Consider the following 12,792-nt stretch of genomic DNA (forward strand, 5'->3'; position numbering starts at 1 on the left):
AACGGAGTTGACTCGGCAGCTACCCGCCAATCCAGTGTGCATTTGGGGGTAGGCTGGCTGATACACCCATCTCCAGAAGATGGCAAAGGTTGGAAGGCTTTCGGAGTTCGACGTCTTACATCCAGAGCGGTGGGACTCCTACGTAGCCAGGGTGGAAAACTACCTCAAGGCGAACCAAGTGAGAGAAGATAGCTTGAAGGCTGCCACCCTGCTTTGTGTCTGCGGCCAAGACGCCTTCGAAATCGCAGAGAACCTTGCAGCACCTGTTTCATTAGAGTCTGTCAGCTACGCAGATCTAAAGAAGCTATTGAAGGAGCACTTCCAGCCCAAGATGTCCGTCATCGCATGGCGCCACACCTTCGAGCAGAGGGATCAACGATCCGGAGAGTCAGCCAAAGAGTACATCACCGCATTGAGGAAGGCCGCCAAGCACTGCGAGTTCAAGGACCTCGAAGAACGACTGAGGGACCGATTCGTGTGCAGCTTAAGGCATCGAGATTTACAACAGAGGCTTTTCGCCAAAGAAGTCTTGTCCTTCCAAGATGCCTTAAGAGAGGTCACCGCAGAAGAAGCAGCAGGCGGCGCCATCAAGAACATGCGGCCGATCAGGAACAGTCCAGATGTTGCATCCGTGCACCAAGAGGACGTCCAAGGGAACTCCGAGGAGGATCCAGACGAGGAAGTCGACCGCCTCCACCCCGCAAAGGAAGGGAATCAGAAAGGAAGCTCTTCAGCTCCCCTCAAGGGCATCGGCTGTGGAGGTCGCCACAGGAGAACCGACTGCAAGTTCCGCTCCGCTACCTGCCGGGCGTGCGGAAAACAAGGACATATTGCAGCTGTGTGTCTGGGCCGACGAAAGGTACAACCTCAGGAAGAACTGCACCTGAAAGGTACCAGGGTCCCCATCCAGAATAGGGTAGGTTTTTGCGCTTCGCGAAGAAGCATCTTCAGGACAGGCACACACAAGCCCATCAAGAAAAAGCTGTCACTCTAGGTGAAGCTACAAGGGGTTCCATTAACTATGGAACTAGACATGGGGTCTGCACTTTCAATCATATCCTTACATACATTTAGGAACATTTGTTCCGGCAGTGGAACTCAGGCTACATTAAGGCCTTCTGACATTGTGTCAACAGACTTTCAAAATTCGAGAGTGTGTGTTAAGGAGGAGGCCACCCTTAACGTACAGTATAAGAATTTTGAAGGTCCACTAGACCTATTAGTAGTAGGGGGTGAACGAACGAGTCTCATAGGACTCGATTGGTTTGAAGCCTTGGGGATACACGTCACGGGGCTCAACAGCTTACAAACACTCGACCTACAGGAAGTCTGCAAAGAATTTGCAGATGTCTTCAGCCCCCAGCTGGGCACATTCAAGGGACCCCCTGTGTCCTTAAAACTAGACCCCACTGTCACTCCCATTAGAATTAAAGCAAGAAGGGTCCCTTTTGCTTTAAAGAGTAAAATTGACACTGAGTTAGACAAACTGATCCAACAGGGAATTCTAGAACCTGTTGATTCCAGCCCTTGGGAGACCCCCATTGTCACGCCTCTAAAGGCAAATGGGGACATTCGCATTTGTGCTGACTACAAATGCACTCTTAATAAGGCATTGCAGCAAATCCTGTTCCTGTGGTCAGTCATATTCTGGCCTCCCTCAAGGGGGGGCGCGTTTTTGCAAAGCTTGACCTAGCTCAAGCATATCAACAGCTGCCTGTTGATGATGATGCTGCTATAGCTCAGACTATTGTGACCCACAGGGGAGCCTTTAAGGTAAAAAGGCTACAGTTTGGAGTGAATGTCGCTCCTGGGATTTTCCAAAGCGTAATGGAAAACACACTACGGGGCATACCGGGGTTTGCCCCTACTTTGATGATGTCTTAATTGCAGGAGACTCCACACACATTCTAGCTGAAAGGCTAAGGGCTGTTCTGTTAAGGTTCAGGAAAACAGGCCTCAAGCTCAAAAAAGACAAATGCAAAATTGGGGTGCCTTCTACTGAATTTCTGGGATTCAAAATTGATGCTGCTGGGATTCACCCTGCTGAATCCAAACTAACTGCCATTTTAGAAGCACCTAGGCCAAAGTCTAAGGCCGAACTTCAGGCCTTTCTGGGCCTCCTGAATTTCTACAATTCCTTTCTTCCACATAAAGCTAGTGTAGCTGAGCCTCTTCACAGGCTATTAGACAAACAAGCAGTTTGGCAGTGGTCACAAACACATGAGGCTAGTTTCAATGAGGTCAAGGCCTTACTCACTTCTAACAGTGTACTTGCACACTTCAATGAGTCCCTTCCTGTGTGCATCGCTTGTGATGCTTCCCCTTACGGGGTAGGAGCCGTCCTGAGCCACCTCAGGTCTGATGGAACTCAGGTTCCTGTTGCATATTACTCCAGAACACTGTCTTCTGCTGAGCGCAACTATGCTCAGATAGACAGGGAGGCTCTGGCTGTTGTTGCTGGAATTAAAAAATTCCATGATTTTTTGTATGGCAGGCATTTCACGGTCTTCACTGACCATAAGCCTCTGCTGGGACTGTTTACCACACGTAAACAAACTCCCCAAATCATTTCCCCTAGAATGCTTAGGTGGTCTATTTTTCTGTCTGCATATGATTTTTCCTTACTCCACAAGCCTGGGAAAGAAATGGGCCATGCTGATGGCCTCAGTAGATTGCCCCTGCCAGTAGTAGAAGCTGACCCTGCGCCAGCTGTCAACATTCTATCCATCCAAGCCTTGCCCGAGTCCCCTCTGAATGCCAGGGATGTTGCCGCTGAAACAGGCACAGATCACACACTTTCACGTGTCCTTTCTTGGGTTTTGTCTGGATGGCCTGAGCACTGCCCTAGTCCTGAGTTTCAGAGTTTCTGGTCCAAAAGGAACGAGTTGTCCACTTCTCAGGGTTGTCTGCTTTGGGGAAACAGAGTTGTCATTCCCACCTCAATGAGGACTAGGATCTTAGAGTCCCTCCACGAGGGTCATCCTGGCATTGTTCGCATGAAGGCCCTTGCGCGCAGCCACTTGTGGTGGCCTGGTTTAGATAAGGACATTGAGGCTAAGGTGCATGCATGCCACCTGTGCCAGCGCTCTCGCCCAGAGATGCCCCAAGCTCCTGTGCATAGATGGGAGGATACACAGTCCCCATGGTCTAGGGTGCACATTGACTACGCTGGGCCCTTTCAGGGCCAGTTCTTCTTGGTCCTCGTTGACAGTCATTCAAAATGGCTTGAGGTTGTACCTGTCTCATCCACCACCACTGCAAAGACTATTCAGGTACTGAGGGGGATTTTTGCTGCACACGGGCTCCCAGATGTCATCGTGTCTGACAACGGCCCTCAATTTACTTCCTCCGAATTCCAAGCTTTCTTACAGGCTAACATGATTCGTCATGCCACGTCTGCACCCTTCCACCCGTCCACCAACGGTATGGCTGAACGCATGGTCCGCATCACAAAGGATGCCTTGAAAAGACTCACCTACGGGGACTGGCATCACAGGTTGGCTGACTTTCTCCTTTCTTATTGCACCACACCTTCCACTTCTACAGGGAGAAGCCCAGCTGAACTTCGCTGGGGGCGCAAACTTACTATGAAGCTTGACCGGTTGCATCCGGACAGACTGCCTTCATCTACCTCACATCCTAGGGCACCTAGACAACTACTTGTGGGTGCCCCGGTTTGGACTCGCAATTACGGGCCTGGTCATACATGGGTCCCCGCTTCTATTTCCAGGGTCACAGGTCCTCTGTCCTACGAGGTAGCCCTGAACAACGATCGTGTCCTGCGTAGGCACATCGACCAACTCCGCCCTAGGCGGGATCTTCCAGATGAGACTCCTGGGTCTTTTCCAGGGGGGGAGGGGGACCCTTTAGAGCAAAGGGAGGGGCACGAGCTGCTGCCCACCTCCAATGATGGAGCCACAAACGGCCCATTCCAAGATTCCGCGAGTGCCCCAAACAGGAATTCTAAGAGCCTATCCAACTACCAGGCATTCACGCCTACTCCAGCCAGGGAGTCACCCCGGGGGTACAATCACTATTCACCTGCACAGCACAGTACTCCAGTCAGGGAGGATACCCGGGAGCATCCCAATAAATCATACCCCGCAAGAGAGCTGGCACATAATCCCCAGAGTTGGCCTGACCTTACCCCAAGTCCTACAGGGGGTCAAACATACAGGGAGGTGGTCGAGGAACCAAGTCCCGACCGCAACACCTCTAGCCCAAATCAGGGAGTAACTGAGTTTGGGGAAGGTACAGAAACCCACACGAGCCCGGACACAGAACGGGGTTTAGGGAATGGACAGCCTCCTGACAGGTCTTGGACGGACCTAGGAGGTTCTACAGAGACGCCCAGCAGTGGCTATCACTTCAAGGGGCCCGAGGGCCTACAGCTAGGCAGGTCAACCAGGTCACAAAGTGACAGAAAGCCCTGGCCTGACGAGCCCAGTGGGCGAGCAAGCAGGCCAGGCATTGGGGCACAGTCCTTGGAAGGCACCAGGGCAAGATAAGGAGAACAGGTTCACGTCTCCCTTCAGTCAGGGAACACCTGTCAGAAACCCAGAGCTGAGAAGGTCACAGAGAGCAAGGAAATCTCCTAAGTACTTAGAGGATTACATAACATTGCTGGCTAAACAAAAGCCAGTAAACAGTAGGAGCACTGGGGAGTAGAACACTGCATCAAGAAATAATTGTATGTTGGTAGTAGTCTTAGCCCGGGGGAAAGGGGTGTTATGTCCCGAGCCTTGCAAACGGGCTCGGGGCGTTTGCAGGCAGTCCCGGGCAGGTGCAAGCTGCCCGGGACCAGACAGGCTGTCGCCAGCGCCTGTGCGCATGCGCGGGTGCTGGCGCAGGAAAAGTAACACATTGACCCGGGAATTGCCTATATAAGAGGCTGGGAGCTTTTGGGCATTGCTGAAGCCTTCACCTGTAAGCTGAACACAGAATAAAAGAAAACCTGAGAACTACAACTGCTTCTCGTGTCTGCTTTTCGCCAAGCACTCAACATTACCCATTCTAATAAAATGCATAGTACCCATACCTGTGTTTATCCTGCTAACTCAGTTAATGATTCACGAATATCTTCTACCACATGCTTTATCTATGGTAATGTTCTCAAAGAATGGGACAGATGTCATTACTGTGGTATATGTGGTGCTTTCTCACTGGACCCCTTTTAACAAGATAAAAGCCTTTCCATTCTTTGCGTTAAATAGCTTATATTTACATGGGAAACTTTGTAGCTGACTGTATGGGTGATAACAGAAATTATTACACCAGGGTCAGTCATTTCACACCTGCTCATTTCTTGGTTGCTAATCCCATGTTCTGGGCTAAGCAAGTACCACGTGAAAAATGTACGTGGGTAGATGGTCTTGATTTCAACATATTTGAATAGCCTCATATGTTGCCTCCTCTTATCATAGCCAGTGAACACATAAAGATCTGATCATATTAATCATGGGTGTTGCAGTTCCAGTACATCTGGGAAACAATTGATTACCAACTCCACGCCGTCAAAAAAATCCATTTGTTTGAAAAGAATGTGCACCCAAGCAGACTTAATACAGAAGGTAACCTTTCAGCCAAATGACACTATTCCACAAGTTTAATAAACCATCATCATCATTAATTGGAGATTGTATGACAGTATTGGCCCAAATATCTTGTCTTGTCTTTTCATCATAGATTAGCACTTACATGAAGATTAGGAACATTGGCAAGAAGGTTGGGGTACATCAGATTCGGGCATCAAGGCCCTTCCCCCCCCCTGCTTTTGCCTTAATTTTGCTAAAACAGCTTGAATTTCTAATAATGGAATTCTCACAAAAGCTGGGGTAGCTTTGAAATGGAATGGGGCAGTAACTATGGTTTGGTGAATGGTGGGAAGCCACTGTTTTATCATGTCAGTCACAAGTGAAGCCCTCATATACTGTAATTGTTTTCTTTGTGAGAACACAACATCTGTTTTTTAGTCTGAGCATAGGCTGCTGTTGAAGCCAGCTAATGTATATAAATCTTCAGTATTTAATACTAAAGTAAGGGGCACAAACTGTATCACATGTGGCATGTCATTTTTGTTATTGTTTTCCTGTCTGCAGACAAGATGCCTTTGTACCTTTCATTCCCCCCCCCTCCAGGTAATGATTTTAGGAAAGGTGCTCTTCTGTTATGTAAAGTGTCATGAAGTCTCGAATTAAAGGGACACAACTAGCAATTTAATGAAAACATTTGCTTTCTTCCCATTATTCAATTCTAATATTTTAGGAGCTGCTTAGATGCAAGTTTCTTTCAAACTGCATCTAGATTGAAGTAATAAATAAGCAATATGTTTATTTAGTCATCTGTTCAAGGTTCAGATGTTTAATTGTTTATTAATCTGATTATTTTACCAACCACACCCATTTTTATTATTTTGGGCCAAAGCCAGCAAGCAGAACTGCAGAATAAATATCTGCTTCCAATTTCTTGACATGTGAGCATTCGGAGGCCTTATGTCATATATATCATTTCTGTTCAGTAGGCTAGAATATATATCTAGAACTGATTTGCTAAAATACAGCTTATCTGCTGTAAAGTTTAAGGATGAAACCATATCTCCAGTCTGTTATCAGAAGGTTTTTTAAACCGGAAAGGCATATTAATGTATTAGATTAAAATAGCTGTTGGTCACTGGTAAGGATATCAAGGCTTTTTTCTATTTAGCAGGAAGGAGTTCCAGACATATTTCTATAGCTAATGTGAGAAGAAGATTTAATTTGTTTCACTGATTGCAGCTAGGAGAATCTGACTGTACCAGGAGTCCTTGACAGGCAACTCAGGTGTTAAACTAAACTGTTACTAAATCCGATCACATGACCGCAGATGTGCTAGTGATTTTACTTAGTTTTCCTTTGCTTTATAATTGGGGTGTTAAACTCACAACGTCATGTGACGTATCATGACTTATCATGACTTTTTTCCCCATTGCTGGCAATCAGGCCTGTGGGCTGATAGTTTGACACCTCTGCTTCATAGTGTCCAAAGAATACTATCCCAAACATCTGGGTGAGGACAAAGGACAGGAAAGGTTTCCAAAACCTGACTTACAAGGAAGCCAAGTAAAAGGGTAGCTCTTACAGCCCCTTCCCCCATTCCTCTGTCCTTTGGAACGCTCACCCCAGCACTGAGATAATTAGAAAAGAATTAATGTTGGTTTTTGTTGCGTCCTTCGCGAAATGGCAATGACACCAGAAGCAGTTGTAGTTCTCAGGAACTTCTTTATTTCTGTTCAGCATACTGGTTACAAGACACTGACAACGCCCAAATCTCCCGGCCTCTTTTATAGGCCATTCCCGGGCCAATCTGCAACATTTGGCGCGCCAGCACCCGCGCATGTGCGCAAGTGCTGGTGACAGCCAATCTGGTCCCGGGCAGCTTGCACCTGCCCAGGACCGTTGCAATGCCCCGAGCCTGCTTCCACAGGCTCAGGACATAACACCCCTTCCCCCCCGGCTAAGACTATGATCATACAATAATAACATACAACCCAATGTGAGTGTGGTGCCCATACTACCTAGTGCCAGTTATTCCCTCTGCTTCTATCATTCCCAGTGTTCTAGTTTCCTATGTGTACAGGAATGTTCTCTGTTAACTCTGTTTTGCCAATAGAGTTACAAAATCTTCTAAATACTTAGGAGATCTTCTGGCTCTCTGTGACCTCCTGACTTCTGGGTACCTGCCAAGTACCCCCTGACTGAGGGGTGATGCATACCTGTCCCCCCTGTTACACCCTGGTGATTCCCAAGGACTGTGCTCCAATGCCTGGCCTGCTTGCTTGCCCACCGGGCTCGTCAGGCCAGGGCTTCTTTCTCTGTTTGACCTGGTTGTCCTGCCTAGCTGCAGGCTCTCTGGCCCTCTTAAGTGACTGTCACTGTTGGGCGATTCTGTAGAACCTCCCAGGCCCGTCCAAGACCTGTCAGGAGGTTGTCTTTCCCCTTGTTCCTGTTCTGTCCCCGGGCTTGTGGGGTTTTCAGTGCTGTCCCAAAACTCAGTTGTCCCCTGAGTGAAGTCAGAGGTGTTGTAGTTGGGATTTGGTTCCTCGACCACCTCCCTGTGTGCTTCCCCCTTCTAGGGACAAAGGTAGTGTCGGGCCAACTAGAGGGACTGTGTGCCAGCTCTCTTGTAGGGTGTGGTTTGTTTGGACGCTCCCGGATATCCTCCCTGACTGGAGTACTGAGTGATGCAGGTGAGTAGTGATTATGCCCTCGGGGTGACTCCCTGGCTGGAGTAGGCACTGGTGCCTGAGTTCTAATTGGGCTCCGTGAATCCCTGTTTGGAGCACTCACAGAACTTTGGAATGAGCTGTCTGTAGCTTCCTCGTTAATGATGGGCAGCAGCCCGTACTCTTCCCTTTGCCCAAAAGGGTCCCCCTCCCCCCCTGGAAAAGACCCAGGAGTCTCAGTGGGAAGGTCCTGTCTAGTGCGGAGCTGGTCGATGTGTCGACGCAGGACACAACCGTTGTCCAGGGACACCTTGTAGGACAGAGGACCTGTGACTCTGGATTCAGTGGCGGGGACCCATGAATGGCCAGGCCCATAGTTACGAGTCGAAACCGGGGCACCCACAAGTAGTTGTCTAGGTGCCTGGGGTGTGTGAGTGTGGAAGGAAGTCTGTCTGGATGCAACTGGTCAAGCTTGGTGGTCAGTTTGCGCACCCAACGAAGTTCAGCTGGGCTCCTCCCAGTAGAAGTGGACGGTGTAGTGCGATAAGAAAGGAGGAAGTCAGCCAACCTGTGATGCCAGTCTCCATAGGCAATTTTCTTCAAGGCGTCCTTGGTGATGCGAACCATGCGTTCAGCCATACCGTTGGTGGATGGGTGGAAGGGCGCAGAGGTGGCATGACGAATCATGTTGGCCTGTAAGAAAGCTTGGAATTCGGAAGAAGTGAATTGAGGGCCATTGTCAGACACGAGGACGTCTGGAAGCCCGTGTGCAGCAAAAATCCCCCTCAGTACTTGAATAGTCTTTGCAGTGGTGGTGGAAGAGACAGGTACAACCTCAAGCCATTTTGAATGGCTATCAACTAGGACCAAGAAGAATTGACCCTGAAAGGGCCCAGCATAGTCAATGTGCACCCTAGACCATGGAGACTGTGTTTCCTCCCATCTATGTACAGGAGCTTGGGGCATTTCAGGGCGCGAGCGTTGACAAAGGTGGCATGCATGCACCTTAGCCTCAATGTCTCTATCTAACCCAGGCCACCACAAATGGCTGCGCACAAGCACCTTCATGCGTACAATGCCAGGATGACCCTCGTGGAGGGAACCTAAGACCCTAGTCCTCATTGAGGTAGGAATGACAACTCTGCTTCCCCAAAGCAGACAACCCTGGAAGGTGGACAATTTGTTCCTTTTGGACCAGAAACTCTGAAACTCAGTGCCAGGACAGCTCTCTGGCCATCCAGATAAAACCCAAGAAAGGACACGTGAAAGTGTGAGATCTGTGGCTGATTCAGCGGCCACATCCCTGGCATCCAAAGGAGACTCAGGCAAGGTGTGAATGGAGAGGATATTGATAGTTGGTGCAGGGTCAGCTTCTATTACCGGCAGGGGTAATCTACTGAGGCCATCAGCATGGCCCATTTCCTTCCCAGGTTTGTGAAGTAAGGAGAAATCATAGGCAAACAGAAAGATAGACCATCTCAGCATTCTGGGGGAGATGATCTGGGGAGTTTGTTTATGTGTGGTAAACAGTCCCAACAAAGGCTTATGGTCAGTGAAGACCGTGAAATGCCTGCCATATAGGAAATCATGGAATTTTTTGATTCCAGCAACAACAGCTAAAGCCTCCCTGTCTATTTGAGCATAATTTTGCTCAGCAGAAGACAAGGTTCTGGAGTAATATGCAACAGGAACCTGAGTTCCGTCTGATCTGAGGTGGCTTAGTACGGCTCCCACCCCATAAGAAGAAGCATCACAAGCGATGCACACAGGAAGGGATTCATTGAAATGTGCAAGCACACTGTTAGAAGTGAGTAAGGCCTTGACCTCATTGAAACTTGCTTCGTGTTTTTGTGACCACTGCCACACTGCCTGTTTGTCCAAGAGCCTGTGAAGAGGCTCGGCTACACTAGCCTTGTTTGGGAGGAAGGAGTTATAGAAATTCAGAAGGCCCAGAAAAGCCTGTAGTTCGGCCTTGGACTTCGGCCTAGGGGCATGCATAATGGCTTTCAGTTTGGATTCAGCAGGGTGAATTCCGGTAGCATCGATTTTGAATCCCAGAAAATCTGTAGAAGGCACCCCAATTTTACATTTGTCCTTCTTAAGTTTGAGGCCCGTTTTCCTGAACATCAGCAGAACAGCCCTTAATCTCTCAGCTAAGTTGTGTGTAGAGTCCCCTGCAATTAAGACATCATCAAAATAGGGGCAAACCCCTGGTATACCCCGTAGTGTGTTTTCCATTATGCTTTGGAAAATTCCAGGAGCAACATTTACTCCAAATTGTAACCTCTTTACCTTGAATACCCCCCTATGGGTCACAATGGTCTGAGCTACAGCAGCAGCATCATCAACAGGCAGCTGTTGATACGTCTGAGCTAGGTCAAGCTTTGCAAAAACGCCCCCCCCCCCTTGAGGGAGGCCAGGATATGACTGACCACAGGAACAGGATAGGCATGTTGCTGCAATGCCTTATTTAGAGTGCATTTGTAATCTGCACAGATGCGAATGTCCCCATTTGCCTTAAGAGGCGTGACAATGGGGGTTTCCCAAGGACTGGAGTCGACAGGTTCTAAGACTCCTTGCTGAATCAATTTGTCTAATTCAGTGTCAATTTTACCCTTTAAAGCAAAAGGGACCCTTCTTGCTTTGATTCTAATAGGGGTGACAGTGGGGTCTAACTTCAGTGACACAGGGAGTCCTTTGTACGTGCCCAGCTGGGGGCTGAAAACATCTGCAAATTCTTTGCAGACTTCTTGTAGGTCAAGTGTTTGCAAACTATTGAGCCCTGTGACGTGTATTCCCAAGGCCTCAAACCAATCGAGTCCTATGAGACTCGTTCGTTCCCCCCCTACTACTATTACATCTAGTGGACCTTCAAAATCCTTATACTGTACGTTAAGGGTGGCCTCACCCTTAACACACACTCTGGAGTTTTGAAAGTCTGTTAACACAATGTCGGAAGGCCTCAGCTTGGACTGAAATCCGCTGCCAGAACAAATCTTCCTAAACGTGTGCATTGAAATGATCGAAAGTGCAGACACCGTATCCAGTTCCATAGCCAATGGAACCCCTTGTAGCTTCACTTTAAGTGACAGCTTTTTCTTGATGGGCTTGTGTGTGCCTGTTTGTAAATGCTTCTTCGCGAAGCGCAGAACCCCACCCTGTTTTGGCTGGGAACCCTGGTACCTTTCAGGCGCAATTCTTCCTGAGGTTGTACCTTCTGACGGCCCAGACACACAGCTGCAATGTGTCCCTGCTTTCCGCATGCCCTACAGATAGCGGAGCGGAATCTACAGTCGATCCTCTTGTGGCGACCTCCACAACCGAGGCACTTGGGGAGAGCTGAAGAGCTACCTTTCTGTTTCCCTTCTTTTGTGGGGTAGAGACGGTCTACTTCATCGTCAGGATCCTCCTCTGGGTTCCTTTGGGCTCCTCCCTTGTGCATGGACGCAGCCTCTGGAGTGCTTCGGATCGGCCTCATGTTCTTGATGGCGCCGCCCGCTACCTCTTCTGCAGTAACCTCTCTCAAGGCATCTTGGAATGATAAGTCTTCTTTAGCAAAAAGTCTCTGCTGTAATTCTCTATGCCTCAGTCCGCATACAAATCTGTCTCTCAGCCGTTCTTCTAGATCCTTGAATTCGCAGTGTTTAGCGGCTTTTCTCAGCGCAGCAATGTATTCTTTGGCTGATTCTCTGGGTTGCTGATCCCTCTGTTCAAAGGTGTGGCACCAAGTGATGATGGACAGCTTTGGCTGGAAGTGTTCCTTGAGTAGTTTTTTGAGATCTGTGTAGTTAACAGATTCTAGAGGTACAGGTGCTGCTATGTTTTCAGTGATTTCAAATGCATCTTGACCGCAAACGCACAGCAGGGTGGCGGCTTTCAAACTATCTTCTCTTACTTGGTTGACTTTAAGATAGTTTTCCACCCTGGCTACGTAGGACTCCCATCTTTCCGGATGCGAGACGTCGAATTCTGAAAGTCTTCCAACTTTTGCCATTTTTGTAGAAAAGGAAGGGTCTATCAGCCAGCCTACCCCTGATGCTCGCTGGATTGGAGGGTAGCTGCCGAGTCAACACCGTTCCTACCGCTCAGGACTCTCTCGGGTAAGCTTACACCTTTCTTCGGTCGATGTAAGGTAATCCCACCTTCGTCGCCAGTGTTGCGTCCTTCGCGAAATGGCAATGACACGAGAAGCAGTTGTAGTTCTCAGGAACTTCTTTATTTCTGTTCAGAATACTGGTTACAAGACGCCGACAACGCCCAAATCTCCCGGCCTCTTTTATAGGCCATTCCTGGGCCAATCTGCAACATTTGGCACGCCAGCACCCGCGCCTGCGCGCAAGTGCTGGTGACAGCCAGTCTGGTCCCAGGCAGCTTGCACCTGCCCAGGACCGTTGCAATGCCCCGAGCCTGCTTCCACAGGCTCAGGACATAACAGTTTTTACATTCATTATAGAGGAAGAGATTACAAGAGAGTAAGAAGGCATACAATAGGGAGTAGACAATGATTTCTGAGCAGGGTTCTACTTAGAATAAGATATCTAGGGCAATCCTGTATTCATTCTTTGGGAAATAAAATTGCCATGGGGAAACCT

At 48.7% G+C, this 12,792-nt stretch overlaps 1 long non-coding RNA gene across 2 annotated transcripts in view; it reads right to left on the minus strand.

Moving 5' to 3' along the window:
• Positions 1–12,792, minus strand: part of LOC120300138 — a 39,610-nt gene that overhangs the window by 11,171 nt on the left and 15,647 nt on the right. The gene's annotated exons all lie outside the window — the stretch shown is intronic.

This window comes from Crotalus tigris, unplaced genomic scaffold, assembly GCF_016545835.1.
Source record: "Crotalus tigris isolate CLP2741 ecotype Arizona unplaced genomic scaffold, ASM1654583v1 scf7180000024338.4412243, whole genome shotgun sequence".
NCBI classification, from domain to species: Eukaryota; Metazoa; Chordata; class Lepidosauria; order Squamata; family Viperidae; genus Crotalus; species Crotalus tigris.